Source organism: Convolutriloba macropyga, chromosome 2 (assembly GCF_964194025.1).
Source record: "Convolutriloba macropyga chromosome 2, txConMacr16.3, whole genome shotgun sequence".
Taxonomy (NCBI): domain Eukaryota; kingdom Metazoa; phylum Xenacoelomorpha; order Acoela; family Convolutidae; genus Convolutriloba; species Convolutriloba macropyga.
This window is the reverse complement of record NC_134469.1, coordinates 60,150,650-60,169,055: the sequence shown is the minus strand read 5'-3', so window position 1 is coordinate 60,169,055 and position 18,406 is coordinate 60,150,650. Positions and strand designations below refer to the sequence as shown.

The following is an 18,406-nucleotide window of genomic DNA, read 5'->3' as shown; positions in this document are numbered from 1 at the left end:
GAAAAACCACTTGATTGGAAATAGTAAGGTTAAAAACTACAAACATCTGCTCCGGAAAAACCGAACGCGATCGAAAGATTATACTTCCTCATTGAAAATTTGCTACACCTACTTTTCTCGCTCTCTTTCAAAAACGCTGTATGAAAATCACTCTCACTCCCTCACTCACGCACTCTCTTTCTCTCTCTCGCTCGCTCGCTCTCTATCTCGCGCTCTCTCTCCTCTGCTCTTCGAGTTTTTACAACCATTTGATCTAAACACTGTTTTTTTTAGTGCGGCATTAATTTTACATGCCGTTTTAAATACACTCCAAATATATTGAACGAAAACGCGCTCCACCAATACTCGTCATCGAGTCGTAAAAAGACAGCGCACCGATATAAACCAAATCCTTTCGATTATAAAAAGGAGAGGGCCTTAATATTAGCCATTGAGAACCATCAAATATTTGTTTAGGTTTCAAGACACATGATGACACAGAGAGGTCGGGAGATTTGTGAAAGTAGTTATATGTAAAGACTCAATGCAAAAACTTTTGCAAAATTATTAGCAAGCATGGTCTTGGCAGCAGCATGAGAGTCCAAACAACAATCGATTCCTTTTCTCATAGATATATGAACACAATAAAACAGTTCTTCTATTCAATAATCATTTTTTGAAACCTGGAAAACTACTAAAACGACTTTATTTATATTCAAAATGAACTTTAAGGGCGCCAAATAAGAACAGCAAGAGCACCACGGAGCAGGAGTGTCGCAATATCTTTGTGCGAACGCTACAAATTATAAATAAAACAACTTCTCATTTTTGGAACTGTTGTCATATTTTCCGATTGTATAATAGCAATTAGGGTCATTTTAGAAGATGCTCCAAACGCCAAAGCTTAGCAGTTCTAAAAGCCAAAAGTTTAGATTTTTGCTTGCGTGCTGTCAATTATTATGAAATAAGGAAACGTTTTTAAAGTGTTCCCTTCAAAAGCGAAACAAAACAATTTTCAGAATTTTTTTCCTAAAAACTTTTGCCTTTGTTAGAATCAAATATATCGCTTCACCTGTTACCGCCCACCAGGAACTTAACATCGCTCGGTTTACCATCTGTTACTTGTTCTGCGGCACAATAAAACAATAATCATATATAAAAAGTTAACAAAAACGAATTCTGTGTGAAACTTTTTTCGTGAATCACAAATTGCTATTATCTGCCAGGGATTCAACATTAAAACCATAATAAATTTAATTAATAATATCTAAAAACGCTGGCGTTCTATCTTAACAGGATTTAGCAAACAATGCAGGGCGTCAAATTGCAAACGTTCCAAAAAATTGCAAAAAGTTCAACAAACTATTTTTTTCAAAACTGTCTCCCATTACCATCAGAATTTTCTACTCACCCGGAAGACCTATTGTCTGCCGTCGCACTACGCGGTAGTTCAAAAATTGCTCTTTTGAAATTATTTTCTTCAAGGTGTCCGAATTAAGTCATGAAAACTATTTGTGAAATCTCATCAATTTTGGTTGCAAATCTTTGATTTGGGTGTTTTCTTAAACAGAAGTATTTCTTTTAGTACGAGCAGCAAAAATCCAGGTGGAAGATTTTTTTCAATCTTTATTCTTTTTTTCTGTATCTTAGATGGAAATTCGCTGAATTTTCCAGTTAGTGATTTTTATCTGAACACACAGTAAATTTTTATTTTCAAACACAAACCCGATATCTTTCAAAAACCGAACTTAAAGAGCCTTTTTTGAAAAGATCTATTCCTCGAAGGTTGTCAGTGATATCATTGATTGTGTGCTCCAATCAATATTTACGGGGTCAAATATAATTATGACTGACTAACGTCGAGCGAATGGCTCTCAAACAATTTGTTGGCGGCTGGATTCGCCAGTAGCGGTTTGAGGTTTAGGGAGGCAAGGTTTGGCTTTACTGAGGGGGTGTAAGATTAATATGGAGCGGGGGCTGGCCTTCATTTGGCGGAGGGGTGGGGGTTGTGGATCGCAGTTCCGGTAATCGCATGCCTAGAGACTTGTAAACCACAAGGCACTACGAGAGAATGTCCTCTTAGCTTTAACTTTTATACTGTTCTTATGGACGAAAAATGAAAGCGTCAAACAAGAAAAATAATCAAAGTTGGCAGTGCTAAAAATTGCATTAAAAACGAGCAAGACTAATGTTATTGCTACAACTTCGTCTGAGAGCAATTGAAAATCACAAAAAAGTATAACATAGCCTGCAAATTGCGGGAAAACAGCCGCGATAGACGCGTGTGGCCTACTATGGAATTGAAACAACTAAAGAAACAAGATAGACAGATTGACCACCAGTACTTTAATAGACCACTAGACTTTTTGGATTAGATTTGGTCTGTCATTTATAGAGAAACATACGCTCTATAAGGAAAAAACCCAAATAAAACTTTTTCAAAATTAATATTCGAAATCAAAAAATCAAGACCCAGCATCTCAAGAATTAGTGTATATACGTTTGGCACTACTTCGATGCACACACAATTGATCTTTAACTAGTAAATGTTCATAAAATTTGAAGTCCATAAAGTGAGTTCAGTCATTTTTAGTGTGGTAAGTCACGCAATTGAACTAAAAGCAGACCAAATGATGTCACGCACACAAATTTTAACTGCAAAGCAGTAGATGTCAGTGGAATAGAGAAAGTCAATGGTCCCAAGAATAATCGTTCGAGACGAATTAAGAAACATAGCAGGACAAGTTATGGAATACAATTCAAAAAATTCTATTAACTTGTGACCTGACAATCATTTAGTCCGCTTTATGAGAGCTGTAATGAAACTAAGCAAAAAAAAACAACACAAGAACAACAAATACAAGCAAGACTAATAACTCGACTTTTATTTTTGGAAGAGACAGGATCAACATCAAAAAACGACTGCTAGGAACTCAAACTGTCAACTATATTCCTATATTTCTCATTAATAACCTCTCATTAAATGTTCTCTGACTCAATAAAACTCGCTACAGCTTTTTGGAAAACACTTAGTATGAAATCCACAGAAAACAACAGCTATTGAAGGATACAATTACATGAATTAATTGAGTCCTCATGGGCCACCGTTGAGAACTATCATCAATGAGATTAACTGATAATACAGCAATAAGTACAACAACTACTAGCAGAACTAAAAAAAAAATCACTGATATTTTTTAAAAAAAATGAACCAGCGTTTAAGTCACAAAAATCAAAAGCTACGAAATGAAATGACCTGATTTAATTCAAGCCTTTTAAGCAACCAATGAGACCTGTCAATAATGAGACTTAGCGTCACGTCAACAAAGCTGAAAAGAAAGACTCGCAACTCAAAAAATTCGATCATTATTATTGAAAACAATTAATCATAGAAATCACTAGCTTTAAACGAAAAAGTTAAAATGATAAACTTAACCCGTATTAGCAGCAAGAGTGACCAGGCCCCGATGAGATTAAATGATAAGACATCAAAACGCACAATAAAAACTAGCAGAACTCAAAAAAACATTCAAAATTTTTGAGAAAAAGTAGCGTAAAAGTCATGAAAACCACTAGCTATTGACTTGAGCCATTAATTAGGTTCTTTTATGTATCTTTTATGTCCTTTTATGTTCTTTTATGTCAGATAATTAACAAAAAGGGACAAAATCGAAAATTCACTAATATTTTATGACAAATAGTGGCAAAGTCATAAAAAGTTTCAGCTGCCTCTTAATGAATTGAAGCAAAGGTAAATAGGCACAATTAGAAGACATATGTACTGTCTCAAAATCACTGAAGGAGAGGAAACTCTGAAAACAGAAGTCAAAATGACGCACCTGAAACAAATCTATCTCAAAAACCGCCAAATTTTTCAAACACCAATTTCTCACTCCACTTTTGTCATACGGCAATGGATACTCTTCATATATCCATATCCGTATTTAGTTCATTTATTTGTTGTAAGTTCCATTTGAAGGGCAAATGCCATTTCAGTTCATTTATTGTCAACTTCCTCCCATTTTTAGCAGTATTGTCTGTTCATCCTGTCTGTGCAGGAAATTAACTTGTTAATGATATAAACAAATCTTAGAGTTGCTTCCGTTAATCGTGATTAAAGCTTGAACAAACTTTCTTTCTTAAAATTGTAACTTTCATATTTTCAATCTCCAATTTGCAACGCTAGAATTCAGTCTAATTCAATTCTTGCAAAACGCTGCTCATTTAACCTCAGTACTGTAAAAGTAGCCATTCGCACCGCGATTGACTAGTCTAGAAGTTTGATAATAAACTCAATCAAATAGATTGCCATTTGCAACGCGATCTCCCATCTCAGTAAGTAAAGTGCCATTCGCAACTCAATTGGATATACTCACTGTGTATGAGTATAACATGGCGCAGTCAGCAACGGACTCCAAGAAGACACCACTCCACAGAAGCATTTTGGGAGAAACTGACGGCAACACCCCCCTGACGTGGGGCAAATGGACACAGCAATGGAAACTGGCTCTACTTGCTAAGGAAGGGATACAGTTAGACACCCTGTTAGACGATCCTCCAGCAACAGTGACTTACCCACCTGAACCCGTCTATGAAGAACCGGTAGAAAACCACACACAAGCGACGGAAAGAGATCGAAAAGTTCGAAATCAGCAATTGAAAGTAAATTGGCAAAACCGTTGTAAAAAAGTTGAAGAAATTGGAATTCTGTGTGGAGACAAACCGTGGGGAATTTGTGAGCAGAAAACAATATCGTTGCTCTATTTGAGCATTGAAACAGAGGGATGACGAATTTTCAAGAGTAAATACCCCCATTTTCAGATAGAGAAACAACCCTTCAAAGATTTGTGGCAGGCAATGGAGGACTCATTCACAAAGCATCGTAATATAACTTACGATCGCTTCAATTTCTACTCTTGTAAGCAGCAAAAAGGAGAGTCAGTGGAAAGTTTCTATGGTCGTCTCATAGAATTGGCGGAGAATTGCAATCTGGGTAGTGAAGAGACTACATTGATCCGTGATGCATTCATATTGAATATGCTTGATCACTAGACACAGAAGGAATTGTTGAAAGAAACAGTAGAACCACCAAAAGCATTGGAGATCGCTATACAAATGGAGATGGGAGCGCAGAATCAACAGAAAATAAACCAAAACTTGATGTCAGGTACTTCATCTGTGAATTTCATTAATAGTAACCAAGTCCGCAATCGCAACGCCAATGCACCTCCGGCTAAACGAGACTTTACACGCTACCCAACTGTTCCTCAAAATTACCAATATACAAGTGTTTGTACGAATTGTGGTCTCCGCTGGAGTCACATCCATAAGCAGATTTGCCCCGCGATTGGCAAGAAATGCAATAATGGTGGTATTGTGGGTCATTTCGCCAGAAAATGCCGCAAACCGGAAAAGTCGCAGAATCCAATACAGAAAACTCAAAAAACGAATGTCAACCAAATTGACGAATCGCGGGAAAAGAGTGATGATGAAGAATCAGTCAATTATATAACAAGCTATCAACAATTGTACGAACAGGTGTATGATTCAAACTATGACAGTGATTCAGATGACTATGTGGCAGCGATCTCCTCTGATTCGGTGCACCAAATGGAACCACTAAACGTTGAAATACAACTGGGGGAAATAAAATCCTCTGCAATGATTGATTCTGGAAGTGCAGTCAGTATCATAACAAGAAGTTTAGCGAACAAAATCACCCGATCGACAAAATCAGCCAAATGGACAAATGCAACAGAAAAAAGGAACTTGAAGACTTTTTCAAACGAACCTAACAAAGTCCTTGGGCATTTGGAAACCACAGTAATCTACAATCAGTGGAAAGACACATCAGCAAGGTTGACTGTGGTAGACGATGGGCACAAAAACATAATTGGAAGGGATCTGTTCGCTACCTTGGGGCTTGCAGTTGTTCAACAACAACCAGAAACTCGTAAATGTGTTTATAACATCAATAATACTGTATGTAAAATTAAAGAGACAATCGCGACGCAATTTCCACATCTAGTATCAAGAATTGGATTATCCAAAACACATGTAGCGAAATCAAGTTTCATCAAAAGTTTACAGCAAAGCATCAGAAAGGTCGACGTGTTCCGATTAATCTCCAACCTAGAGTGTCAGAAGAATTAGAAAGATTACAAACTGAAGGTCATATCGAAAAACTATCTAGTTGCTCTGACAAACATTTTATCTCTCCGATCGTAATCACAGTGAAAAAAGACCAATCGATAAAACTAGCATTAGATTCCAAAGTATTAAATAAAGAAATACACAAAAATAAATAACAAATGCCTAACATCGAAATGTTAATTGACACCATATCACAACACCTTACAGATACACAAAACGGTCAACAAGCGTTTTTCACCACATTAGATTTAAAGTATGCATATTGCCAACTAAAATTGCATCAAGACACAGCAAAACACTGTAATTTTAATATCATATGTGGCGAATCTACCGGTACATATAGATTCAAAACTGGGTTTTATGGTCTTACAGATATGCCGGCAGAATTCCAAAAAGCTATGGATTACACACTCATAGGCTTGCAAAACACATTGTTTTTTGGACGATATCATAATCGTTAGTACCGGCACTGAAGCAGACCATTTAGCATATGTTTTCAAATGTCTTAAAAAACTAGATGACGACAACTCAAGAATTAATCTTCAGAAATGTCACTTCGCGAAAACAGAAATAGAATGGCTAGGTTACAAATTCACACAGACTGGAATATCACCTTTAGAAAGTAAAACTGCAGCAATCTTAACAATGCCACCACCAACGACACTAAAACGCCTTAGATCATTTCTAGGGTCAGTACATTACATCGGCAAGTTCATACCACATCTCGCACAATTATGTCACCCTCTTAGACCACTGTTAAAGAAATCTGTAAAATTCGTTTGGACAGATGAACACACAAAACACTTTAACTTGATTAAAGAAAAAGTCGCAAATAGTATAGAAAACAGTCATTATAATCCAAAATTGGACGTTCGCGTCAAATGTGATGCTTCACGTTCCGGATTGGGAGCAGCATTAGAGCAAAATACACCAGATGGTTGGAACCCAATAGCATTCGCGTCCCGATTTCTCAATTCAACGGAGGAACCCTAGAGTGTCAACCAATTGGAACTATTGGGGATAGTTTGGTCAATTGACTATTTTAAATACTATTTGTATGGAAAAAATTTCACGGTAGTGACGGATCACAGAGCCCTATTATCCATACTTAAAGAACATCGATCAAACAAATCATATAATAGCCGATTATCTCGTTGGATAGACAGACTTCTTCCGTACAATTTCACAATCGAACATATGCCAGGTGCAAAAATTGGTCTAGTCGATTACATTTCAAGGAACCCATTTGCGAGAGCTACAAAGATATCGACCTACGACGAACACTTTGTTGTAGCAACAATCTAAAAAATTCGTGATTCAATGAAATCTCTAATTATAAATAAACAGAAAGCAACTAAAAAATTTAGCAGTATTTTAAAGTCAAATTTGCCTTCACATAAATTAAAACAACCATTTGCACCGCGATTACCTACATTACTAAATGTTAATTCACCTAATTGTAATGAAGCATTTGCATCACAATTAACTCCTTCACCAGTGAAAACACCATTCGTGCCGCAATTAACACTTCCTAAATCTAAGATTAATTCACAATTTAAACATCCATTTGCGTCGCAAATGCCACTTAAAGTTACAAAATTACAATTTGCACTAAATAATCGTAAAGTCAATAATTCACATTCCATTAACAAATTCGCTGCAAAAGAGGTGCAAAAGTCAGACAGTAAAGAATGTGAACGATCTGAACAGTTATCCCCAATACAACCCATTAATGGTATAAAATCAAATAATCCACCTAATAACACTAAATTAAGCGCGAAAGCGCAAACTCCTAAGTATAAATACCACTTGCACAAAAATCACTCGCTTTTTGCCCAAATTCAGCCTACAAAACACTCCATAGTGAACAAACAAACTAATTCTTTCATATCAGACAATTCAGTAAAAAGCATAAATACAATGTCGAAGGCCAAAGCAACCCGATCTAAGTCAACCCCTACAAAGGCAAGAGTGACGTTTTCGGACACGACTCCCTCTACGCCTGGAACATATACGACCTCACACACAGAAACCCCAACCGGCAGTACGATAGAGGAGGCAGACGACATAATCTTTACTGAGACCCTCAATAAAGTATTCAGCAAAAAGTTCTTGGCCATATTAACGGGAAAGGACGCAATACTCAAAGAAGTGAGGGACTGCGTGATGAGAGACGATCCGGACCGATTACAAGAGATAAGTCCTTATCTCTTCTCTTATTGGAGGGACTTAAGTGTCAAACATGGGTGCGTTTGCCTGGACGAACGAATTGCCATACCCAAATCAATCAAGGACGCGGTGTTGGAAGACATCCACTCTACACACCCAGGAAGTTCCGCCATGCTCTCACTCGCTCAAAATATCTGGTGGCCTTACATCCATAGATACATACTGGCAAAAACCAGTGAGTGCAAAGTCTGCACGGAAATTGGTAAGAACCTTAAATCAGTGATTCCGCACCGCAAATGGACACCTCTACCTAAATGTAGTGAACCAAACGACGAAATACAAATAGATTTTGGTGGACCAATTTTAAATGAGAAAGGCATAGAACAATACTTTATTACAAGTATAGATAGATATTCCAAATACCCCACAGCAGAAATAGTAAATAAGGCATCAGGCCAAAATGTAATCAAATTCTTAAATAATTATATATATCATCACGGAGTACCTAGAACTATTAGATTAGATCAAGCCAGATGTTTTACAGGAAAAAAGTTTGAAACATTCTGTACAGAAAAAAATAGTACACCTATATATGCACCAGCAAATGATCATAGAGCAATTGGACTTGTAGAACGTATTATTCAAACAATTAAACGACAATTATCTTGCATGAAATCACAATTAAATAAAAAATTTAATTTAGAAAATTCACTTAAAGCAATAAAACAACGATTAAGAATATCAAAACAAAAAACAATAAATACCACACCATTTGAGGCACACATTGGTAGGAAATGCAACACACCTATATCAAACATCACAACTAAACCTAATAGTAAAAATCTCAATTATAATGCAATACTTAATTATTATTTAGACGAAGATACAATTCCGGGTCGCTCTTACCTGTCCGAGGAGCAGTGGGTAGATACATCCCTATGTTCGGACACGGAGATCGAACGTGTCATGTGCGCCGCGAGTGCTCTTGCAGGAGCTGAGCAAGAGAAACGAAAAGATGGAGAAGAACGTTTTCTCAATTCAGAAGGCGTTAGTCGACCAATTCCCTGCTCGGAACGCAGTGTGCAGGTAAAGTTGGCTCGCAAATTGCACGAAAATCAACGACAGAAGAAAAATCTGGATGGGCTTTATGAGGTATTAGCACCAGGAAGCACTGTGTGCAAAGTAAGCCCCACGACAAGCGTGATCAAAGAACCACACAAGCAAGAAGTGCGGGTGAGAAATTCGGATATTGCTAAATTCGCAACTCGGGCAGAAAGAGATACGGACCTTGCACAATACATCGAGAGAAGACCGAAAAAGATCAACGAGAAGACCATCGAGCACAAACACAAGCGTGATCTTATTCGGAAAAACACAGGCGACAAAAAGATAAAACGCAATCGAAGACAATCGGATGATGTGAGTGTAGTTTCCTCGGGCACGTCATGCATCTCTTCAGCTAGCAATATAGCCAGATCGTTAAAAATGAGAATTCCAAAGAGAAATCCAAAACACGACGAGGCATTTCTCAATCGACCCGATTTAACACAGATCCTTCGATTTAGTCCAATCGCACCACAATTGACCACGTCCAATACAGCAGGACCATCTGCGACGCAAATGCCCTCATCAGTACAGCCAACACCGACACACATTTTGCGGAAAAATACAAAGCGACAGATTACGATTAGTGACACATCAGATTCCAATACTTCTTCAGTTCGAAAAAGCAAGCGAACTTTAAAGAAGAAGACACCGAAATCGCAAACCATTATTGAAAAGGTCAGAAACACAGAAGGCTATTCCGACAACGCAAATCAGGACATTGGAGACGCAAGAAATTCAACTGAATGGGTTGAAGATACCCAAAATCAGCCCAGGGAGATGACAGTTCTCCAAGCTGAAAACGCAGAAAATAGTGATAGTGAATGAACTTGAATAAAACTTCATAAAACGTTTATATTTTATCTATTATTTAATATTTTATTACTTAGTAACCGGTGAATATTTATTAATTTTCTGATTTTAATTAGTAAGTTTATTTTCTCTCAAAGAGGGGGAAATGTCATACGGCAATGGATACTCTTCATATATCCATATCCGTATTTAGTTCATTTATTTGTTGTAAGTTTCATTTGAAGGGCAAATTGCGGGAAAACAGCCGCGATAGACGCGTGTGGCCTACTATGGAATTGAAACAACTAAAGAGACCACCAGTACTTTAATAGACCACTAGACTTTTTGGATTAGATTCGGTCTGTCATTTATAGAGAAACATACGCTCTATAAGGAAAAAACCCAAATAAAACTTTTTCAAAATTAATATTCGAAATCAAAAAATCAAGACCCAGCATCTCAAGAATTAGTGTATATACGTTTGGCACTACTTCGATGCACACACAATTGATCTTTAACTAGTAAATGTTCATAAAATTTGAAGTCCATAAAGTGAGTTCAGTCATTTTTAGTGTGGTAAGTCACGCAATTGAACTAAAAGCAGACCAAATGATGTCACGCACACAAATTTTAACTGCAAAGCAGTAGATGTCAGTGGAATAGAGAAAGTCAATGGTCCCAAGAATAATCGTTCGAGACGAATTAAGAAACATAGCAGGACAAGTTATGGAATACAATTCAAAAAATTCTATTAACTTGTGACCTGACAATCATTTAGTCCGCTTTATGAGAGCTGTAATGAAACTAAGCAAAAAAAAAACAACACAAGAACAACAAATACAAGCAAGACTAATAACTCGACTTTTATTTTTGGAAGAGACAGGATCAACATCAAAAAACGACTGCTAGGAACTCAAACTGTCAACTATATTCCTCTATTTCTCATTAATAACCTCTCAATAAATGTTGATGAGTTCTCTCACTCAATAAAACTCGCTACAGCTTTTTGGAAAACACTTAGTATGAAATCCACAGAAAACAACAGCTATTGAAGGATACAATTACATGAATTAATTGAGTCCTCAAGGGCCACCGTTGAGAACTATCATCAATGAGATTAACTGATAATACAGCAATAAGTACAACAACTACTAGCAGAACTAAAAAAAAATCACTGATATTTTTTTAAAAAAATGAACCAGCGTTTAAGTCACGAAAATCAAAAGCTACGAAATGAAATGACCTGATTTAATTCAAGCCTTTTAAGCAACCAATGAGACCTGTCAATAATGAGACTTAGCGTCACGTCAACAAAGCTGAAAAGAAAGACTCGCAACTCAAAAAATTCGATCATTATTATTGAAAACAATTAATCATAGAAATCACTAGCTTTAAACGAAAAAGTTAAAATGATAAACTTAACCCGTATTAGCAGCAAGAGTGACCAGGCCCCGATGAGATTAAATGATAAGACATCAAAACGCACAATAAAAACTAGCAGAACTCAAAAAAACATTCAAAATTTTTGAGAAAAAGTAGCGTAAAAGTCATGAAAACCACTAGCTATTGACTTGAGCCATTAATTAGGTTCTTTTATGTATCTTTTATGTCCTTTTATGTTCTTTTATGTCAGATAATTAACAAAAAGGGACAAAATCGAAAATTCACTAATATTTTATGACAACAAATAGTGGCAAAGTCATAAAAAATTTCAGCTGCCTCTTAATGAAATGAAGCAAAATAGGCAAAATTAGAAGACATATGTACTGTTTCAAAATCACTGAAGGAGAGGAAACTCTGAAAACAGAAGTCAAATTGACGCACCTGAAACAAATCCATCTCAAAAACCGCCAAATTTTTCAACCACCAATTTCTCACTCCACGTTTGTCATACGGCAATGGATACTCTTCATATATCCATATCCGTATTTAGTTCATTTATTTGTTGTAAGTTCCATTTGAAGGGCAAATGCCATTTCAGTTCAGTTATTGTCAACTTCCTCCCATTTTTAGCAGTATTGTCTGTTCATCCTGTCTGTGCAGGAAATTAACTTGTTCATGATATAAACAAATCTTAGAGTTGCTTCCGTTAATCGTGATTAAAGCTTGAACAAACTTTCTTTCTTAAAATTGTAACTTTCATATTTTCAATCTCCAATTTGCAACGCTAGAATTCAGTCTAATTCAATTCTTGCAAAACGCTGCTCATTTAACCTCAGTACTGTGAAAGTAGCCATTCGCACCGCGATTGACTAGTCTAGAAATTTGATAATAAACTCAATCAAATAGATTGCCATTTGCGACGCGATCTCCCATCTCAGTAAATAAAGTGCCATTCGCAACTCAATTGGATATACTCACTGTGTATGAGTATAACATGGCGCAGTCAGCAACGGACTCCAAGAAGACACCACTCCACATAGAAGCATTTTGGGAAAAACTGACGGCAACACCCCCCTGACGTGGGACAAATGGACACAGCAATGGAAACTGGCTCTACTTGCTAAGGAAGGGATACAGTTAGACACCCTGTTAGACGATCCTCCAGCAACAGTGACTTACCCAACTGAACCCGTCTATGAAGAACCGGTAGAAAACCACACACAAGCGACGGAAATAGATCGAAAAGTTCGAAATCAGCAATTGAAAGTAAATTGGCAAAACCGTTGTAAAAAAGTTGAAGAAATTGGGATTCTGCGTGGAGACAAACCGTGGGGAATTTGTGAGCAGAAAACAATATCGTTGCTCTATTTGAGCATTGGAACAGAGGGACGACGAATTTTCAAGAGTAAATACCCCCATTTTCAGATAGAGAAACAACCCATCAAAGATTTGTGGCAGGCAATGGAGGACTCATTCACAAAGGTTCGTAATATAACTTACGATCGCTCCGTTTTCTGCTCTTGTAAGCAGCAAAAAGGAGAGTCAGTGGAAAGTTTCTATGGTCGTCTCATAGAATTGGCGGAGAATTGCAATCTGGGTAGTGAAGAGACTACATTGATCCGTGATGCATTCATATTGAATATGCTTGATCACGAGACACAGAAGGAATTATTGAAAGAAACAGTAGAACCACCAAAAGCATTGGAGATCGCTATACAAATGGAGATGGGAGCGCAGAATCAACAGAAAATAAACCAAAACTTGATGTCAGGTACTTCATCTGTGAATTTCATTAATAGTAACCAAGTCCGCAATCGCAACGCAAATGCACCTCCGGCTAAACGAGACTTTACACGCTACCCAACTGTTCCTCAAAATTACCAATATACAAGTGTTTGTACGAATTGTGGTCTCCGCTGGAGTCACAACCATAAGCAGATTTGCCCCGCGAATGGCAAGAAAAGCAATAATTGTGGTATTGTGGGTCATTTCGCCAGAAAATGCCGCAAACCGAAAAAGTCGCAGAATCCAATACAGAAAACTCAAAAAACGAATTTCAACCAAATTGACGAATCGCGGGAAAAGAGTGATGATGAAGAATCAGTCAATTATATAAAAAGCTATCAACAATTGTACGAACAGGTGTATGATTCAAACTATGACAGTGATTCAGATGACTATGTGGCAGCGATCTCCTCTGATTCGGTGCACCAATTGGAACCACTAAACGTTGAAATACAACTGGGGGAAATAAAAACCTCTGCAATGATTGATTCTGGAAGTGCAGTCAGTATCATAACAAGAAGTTTAGCGAACAAAATCACCCGATCGACAAAATCAGCCAAATGGACAAATGCAACAGAAAAAAGGCACTTGATGACTTTTTCAAACGAACCTATCAAAGTCCTTGGGCATTTGGAAACCACAGTAATCTACAATCAGTGGAAAGACACATCAGCAATGTTGACTGTGGTAGACGATGGGCACAAAAACATAATTGGAAGGGATCTGTTCGCTACCTTGGGGCTTGCAGTTGTTCAACAACAACCAGAAACTGGTAAATGTGTTTATAACATTAAAAATTCTGTATGTAAAAATAAAGAGACAATCGCGACGCAATTTCCACATCTAGTATCAAGAAGTGGCTTATCCAAAACACATGTAGCGAAATCAAAGTTTCATCAAAAGTTTACAGCAAAGCATCAAAAAGGTCGACGTGTTCCGATTAATCTCCAACCTAGAGTGTCAGAAGAATTAGAAAGATTACAAACTGAAGGTCATATCGAAAAACTATCTAGTTGCTCTGACGAACATTTTATCTCTCCGATTGTAATCACAGTGAAAAAAGACCAATCGATAAAACTAGCATTAGATTCCAAAGTATTAAATAAAGCAATACACAAAAATAAATATCAAATGCCTAACATCGAAATGTTAATTGACACCATATCACAACACCTTACAGATACACAAAACGGTCAACAAGCGTTTTTCACCACATTAGATTTAAAGTATGCATATTGCCAACTAAAATTGCATCAAGACACAGCAAAACACTGTAATTTTAATATCATATGTGGCGAATCTACCGGTACATATAGATTCAAAACTGGGTTTAATGGTCTTACAGATATGCCGGCAGAATTCCAAAAAGCTATGGATTACACACTCATAGGCTTGCAAAACACATATTGTTTTTTGGACGATATCATAATCGTTAGTACCGGCACTGAAGCGGACCATTTAGCATATGTTTTCAAATGTCTTAAAAAACTAGATGACGACAACTTAAGAATTAATCTTCAGAAATGTCACTTCGCGAAAACAGAAATAGAATGGCTAGGTTACAAATTCACACAGACTGGAATATCACCTTTAGAAAGGAAAACTGCAGCAATCTTAACAATGCCACCACCAACGACACTAAAACGCCTTAGATCATTTCTAGGGTCAGTACATTACATCGGCAAGTTCATACCACATCTCGCACAATTATGTCACCCTCTTAGACCACTGTTAAAGAAATCTGTAAAATTCGTTTGGACAGATGAACACACAAAACACTTTAACTTGATTAAAGAAAAAATCGCAAATAGTACAGAAAACAGTCATTGTAATCCAAAATTGGACGTTCGCGTCAAATGTGATGCTTCACGTTCCGGATTGGGAGCAGCATTAGAGAAAAATACACCAGATGGTTGGAAGCCAATAGCATTCGCGTCCCGATTTCTCAATTCAACGGAGGAACGCTACAGTGTCAACGAATTGGAACTATTGGGGATAGTTTGGTCAAGTGACTATTTTAAATACTATTTGTATGGAAAAAATTTCACGGTAGTAACGGATCACAGAGCCCTATTATCCATACTTAAAGAACATCGATCAAACAAATCATATAGTAGCCGATTATCTCGTTGGATAGACAGACTTCTTCCGTACAATTTCACAATCGAACATATGCCAGGTGCAAAAATGGGTCTAGTCGATTACATTTCAAGCAACCCATTTGCGAGAGCTAAAAAGATATCGACCTACGACGAACACTTTGTTGTAGCAACAATCTCAAAAATTCGTGATTCAATGAAATCTCTAATCATAAATAAACAGAAAGCAACTAAAAAATTTAGCAGTATTTTAAAGTCAAATTTGCCTTCAGATAAATTAAAACAACCATTTCCACCGCGATTACCTACATTACTAAATGTTAATTCACCTAATTGTAATGAAGCATTTGCATCACAATTAACTCCTTCACCAGTGAAAACACCATTCGTGCCGCAATTAACACTTCCTAAATCTAAGATTAATTCACAATTTAAACATCCATTTGCGTCGCAAATGCCACTTAAAGTTACAAAATTACAATTTGCACTAAATAATCGTAAAGTCAATAATTCACATTCCATTAACAAATTCGCTGCAAAAAAGGTGCAAAAGTCAGACAGTAAAGAATGTGAACGATCTGAACAGTTATCCCCAATACAACCCATTAATGGTATGAAATCAAATAATCCACCTAATAACACTAAATTAAGCGCGAAAGCACAAACTCCTAAGTATAAATACCACTTGCACAAAAATCACTCGCTTTTTGCCCAAATTCAGCCTACAAAACACTCCATAGTGAATAAACAAACTAATTCTTTCATATCAGACAATTCAGTTAAAAGCATAAATACAATGTCGAAGGCCAAAGCAACCCGATCTAAGTCAAACCCTACAAAGGCAAGAGTGACGTTTTCGGACACGACTCCCTCTACGCCTGGAACATATACGATCTCACACACAGAAACCCCAACCGGCAGTACGATAGAGGAGGCAGACGACATAATCTTTACTGAGACCCTCAAAAAATTATTCAGCAAAAAGTTCTTGGCCATATTAACGGGAAAGGACGCAATACTCAAAGAAGTGAGGGACTGCGTGATGAGAGACGATCCGGACCGATTACAAGAGATAAGTCCTTATCTCTTCTCTTATTGGAGGGACTTAAGTGTCAAACATGGGTGCGTTTGCCTGGACGAACGAATTGCCATACCCAAATCAATCAAGGACGCGGTGTTGGAAGACATCCACTCTACACACCCAGGAAGTTTCGCCATGCTCTCACTCACTCAAAATATCTGGTGGCCTTTTATCCATAGAGACATACTGGCAAAAGCCAGTGAGTGCAAAGCCTGCACGGAAATTGGTAAGAACCTTAAATCAGTGATTCCGCACCGCAAATGGACACCTCTACCTAAATGTAGTCAACCAAACGACGAAATACAATAGATTTTGGTGGACCAATTTTAAATGAGAAAGGCATAGAACAATACTTTATTACAAGTATAGATAGATATTCCAAATACCCCACAGCAGAAATAGTAAATAATGCATCAGGCCAAAATGTAATCAAATTCTTAAATAATTATATATATCATCACGGAGTACCTAGAACTATTAGATTAGATCAAGCTAGATGTTTTACAGGAAAAAAGTTAGAAACATTCTGTACAGAAAATAATATTACACCTATATATGCACCAGCAAATGATCATAGAGCAATTGGACTTGTAGAACGTATTATTCAAACAATTAAACGACAATTATCTTGCATGAAATCACAATTAAATAAAAAATTTAATTTAGAAAATTCACTTAAAGCAATAATACAACGATTAAGAATATCAAAACAAAAAACAATAAATACCACACCATTTGAGGCACACTTTGGTAGGAAATGCAACACACCTATATCAAACATCACAACTAAACCTAATAGTAAAAATCTCAATTATAATGCAATACTTAATTATTATTTAGACGAAGATACAATTCCGGGTCGCTCTTACCTGTCAGAGGAGCAGTGGGCAGATACAGCCCTATGTTCGGACACGGAGATCGAACGTGTCATGTGGGCCGCGAGTGCTCTTGCAAGAGCTGAGCAAGAGAAACGAAAAGATGGAGAAGAACGTTTTCTCAATTCAGAAGGCGTTAGTCGACCAATTCCCTGCTCGGAACGCAGTGTGCAGGTAAAGTTGGCTCGCAAATTGCACGAAAATCAACAACAGAAGAAAAATCTGGATAGGCTTTATGAGGTATTAGCACCAGGAAGCACTGTGTGCAAAGTAAGCCCCACGACAAGCGTGATCAAAGAACCACACAAGCAAGAAGTGCGGGTCAGAAATTCGGATATTGCTAAATTCGGAACTCGGGAAGAAAGAGATACGGACCTTGCACAATACATCGAGAGAAGACCGAAAAAGATCAACGAGAAGACCATCGAGCACAAAATCTACAAACACAAGCGTGATCTTATTCGGAAAAACAGAGGCGACAAAAAGATAAAACGCAATCGAAGACAATCGGATGATGTGAGTGTAGTTTCCTCGGGCAGGTCATGCATCTCTTCAGCTAGCAATATAGCCAGATCGTTAAAAATGAGAATTCCAAAGAGAAATCCAAAACACGACAAGGCATTTCTCAATCGACCCGATTTAACACAGATCCTTCGATTTAGTCCAATCGCACCACAATTGACCACGTCCAATACAGCAGGACCATCTGCGACGCAAATGCCCTCATCAGTACAGCCAACACCGACACCCATTTTGCGAAAAACTACAAAGCGACAGATTACGATTAGTGACACATCAGATTCCGATACTTCTTCAGTTCGAAAAAGCAAGCGAACTTTAAAGAAGAAGACACCGAAATCGCAAACCATTATTGAAAAGGTCAGAAACACAGAAGGCTATTCCGACAATGCAAATCAGGACATTGGAGACGCAAGAAATTCAACTGAATGGGTTGAAGATACCCAAAATCAGCCAAGGGAGATGAC

The 18,406-nt window shown here is 37.3% G+C and overlaps 1 protein-coding gene across 2 annotated transcripts in view; it reads right to left on the bottom strand.

Moving 5' to 3' along the window:
• The window catches only part of LOC142334560 (abscission/NoCut checkpoint regulator-like), a 74,016-nt gene that overhangs the window by 50,867 nt on the left and 4,743 nt on the right, over nucleotides 1–18,406 (bottom strand). The window lies entirely within an intron of this gene.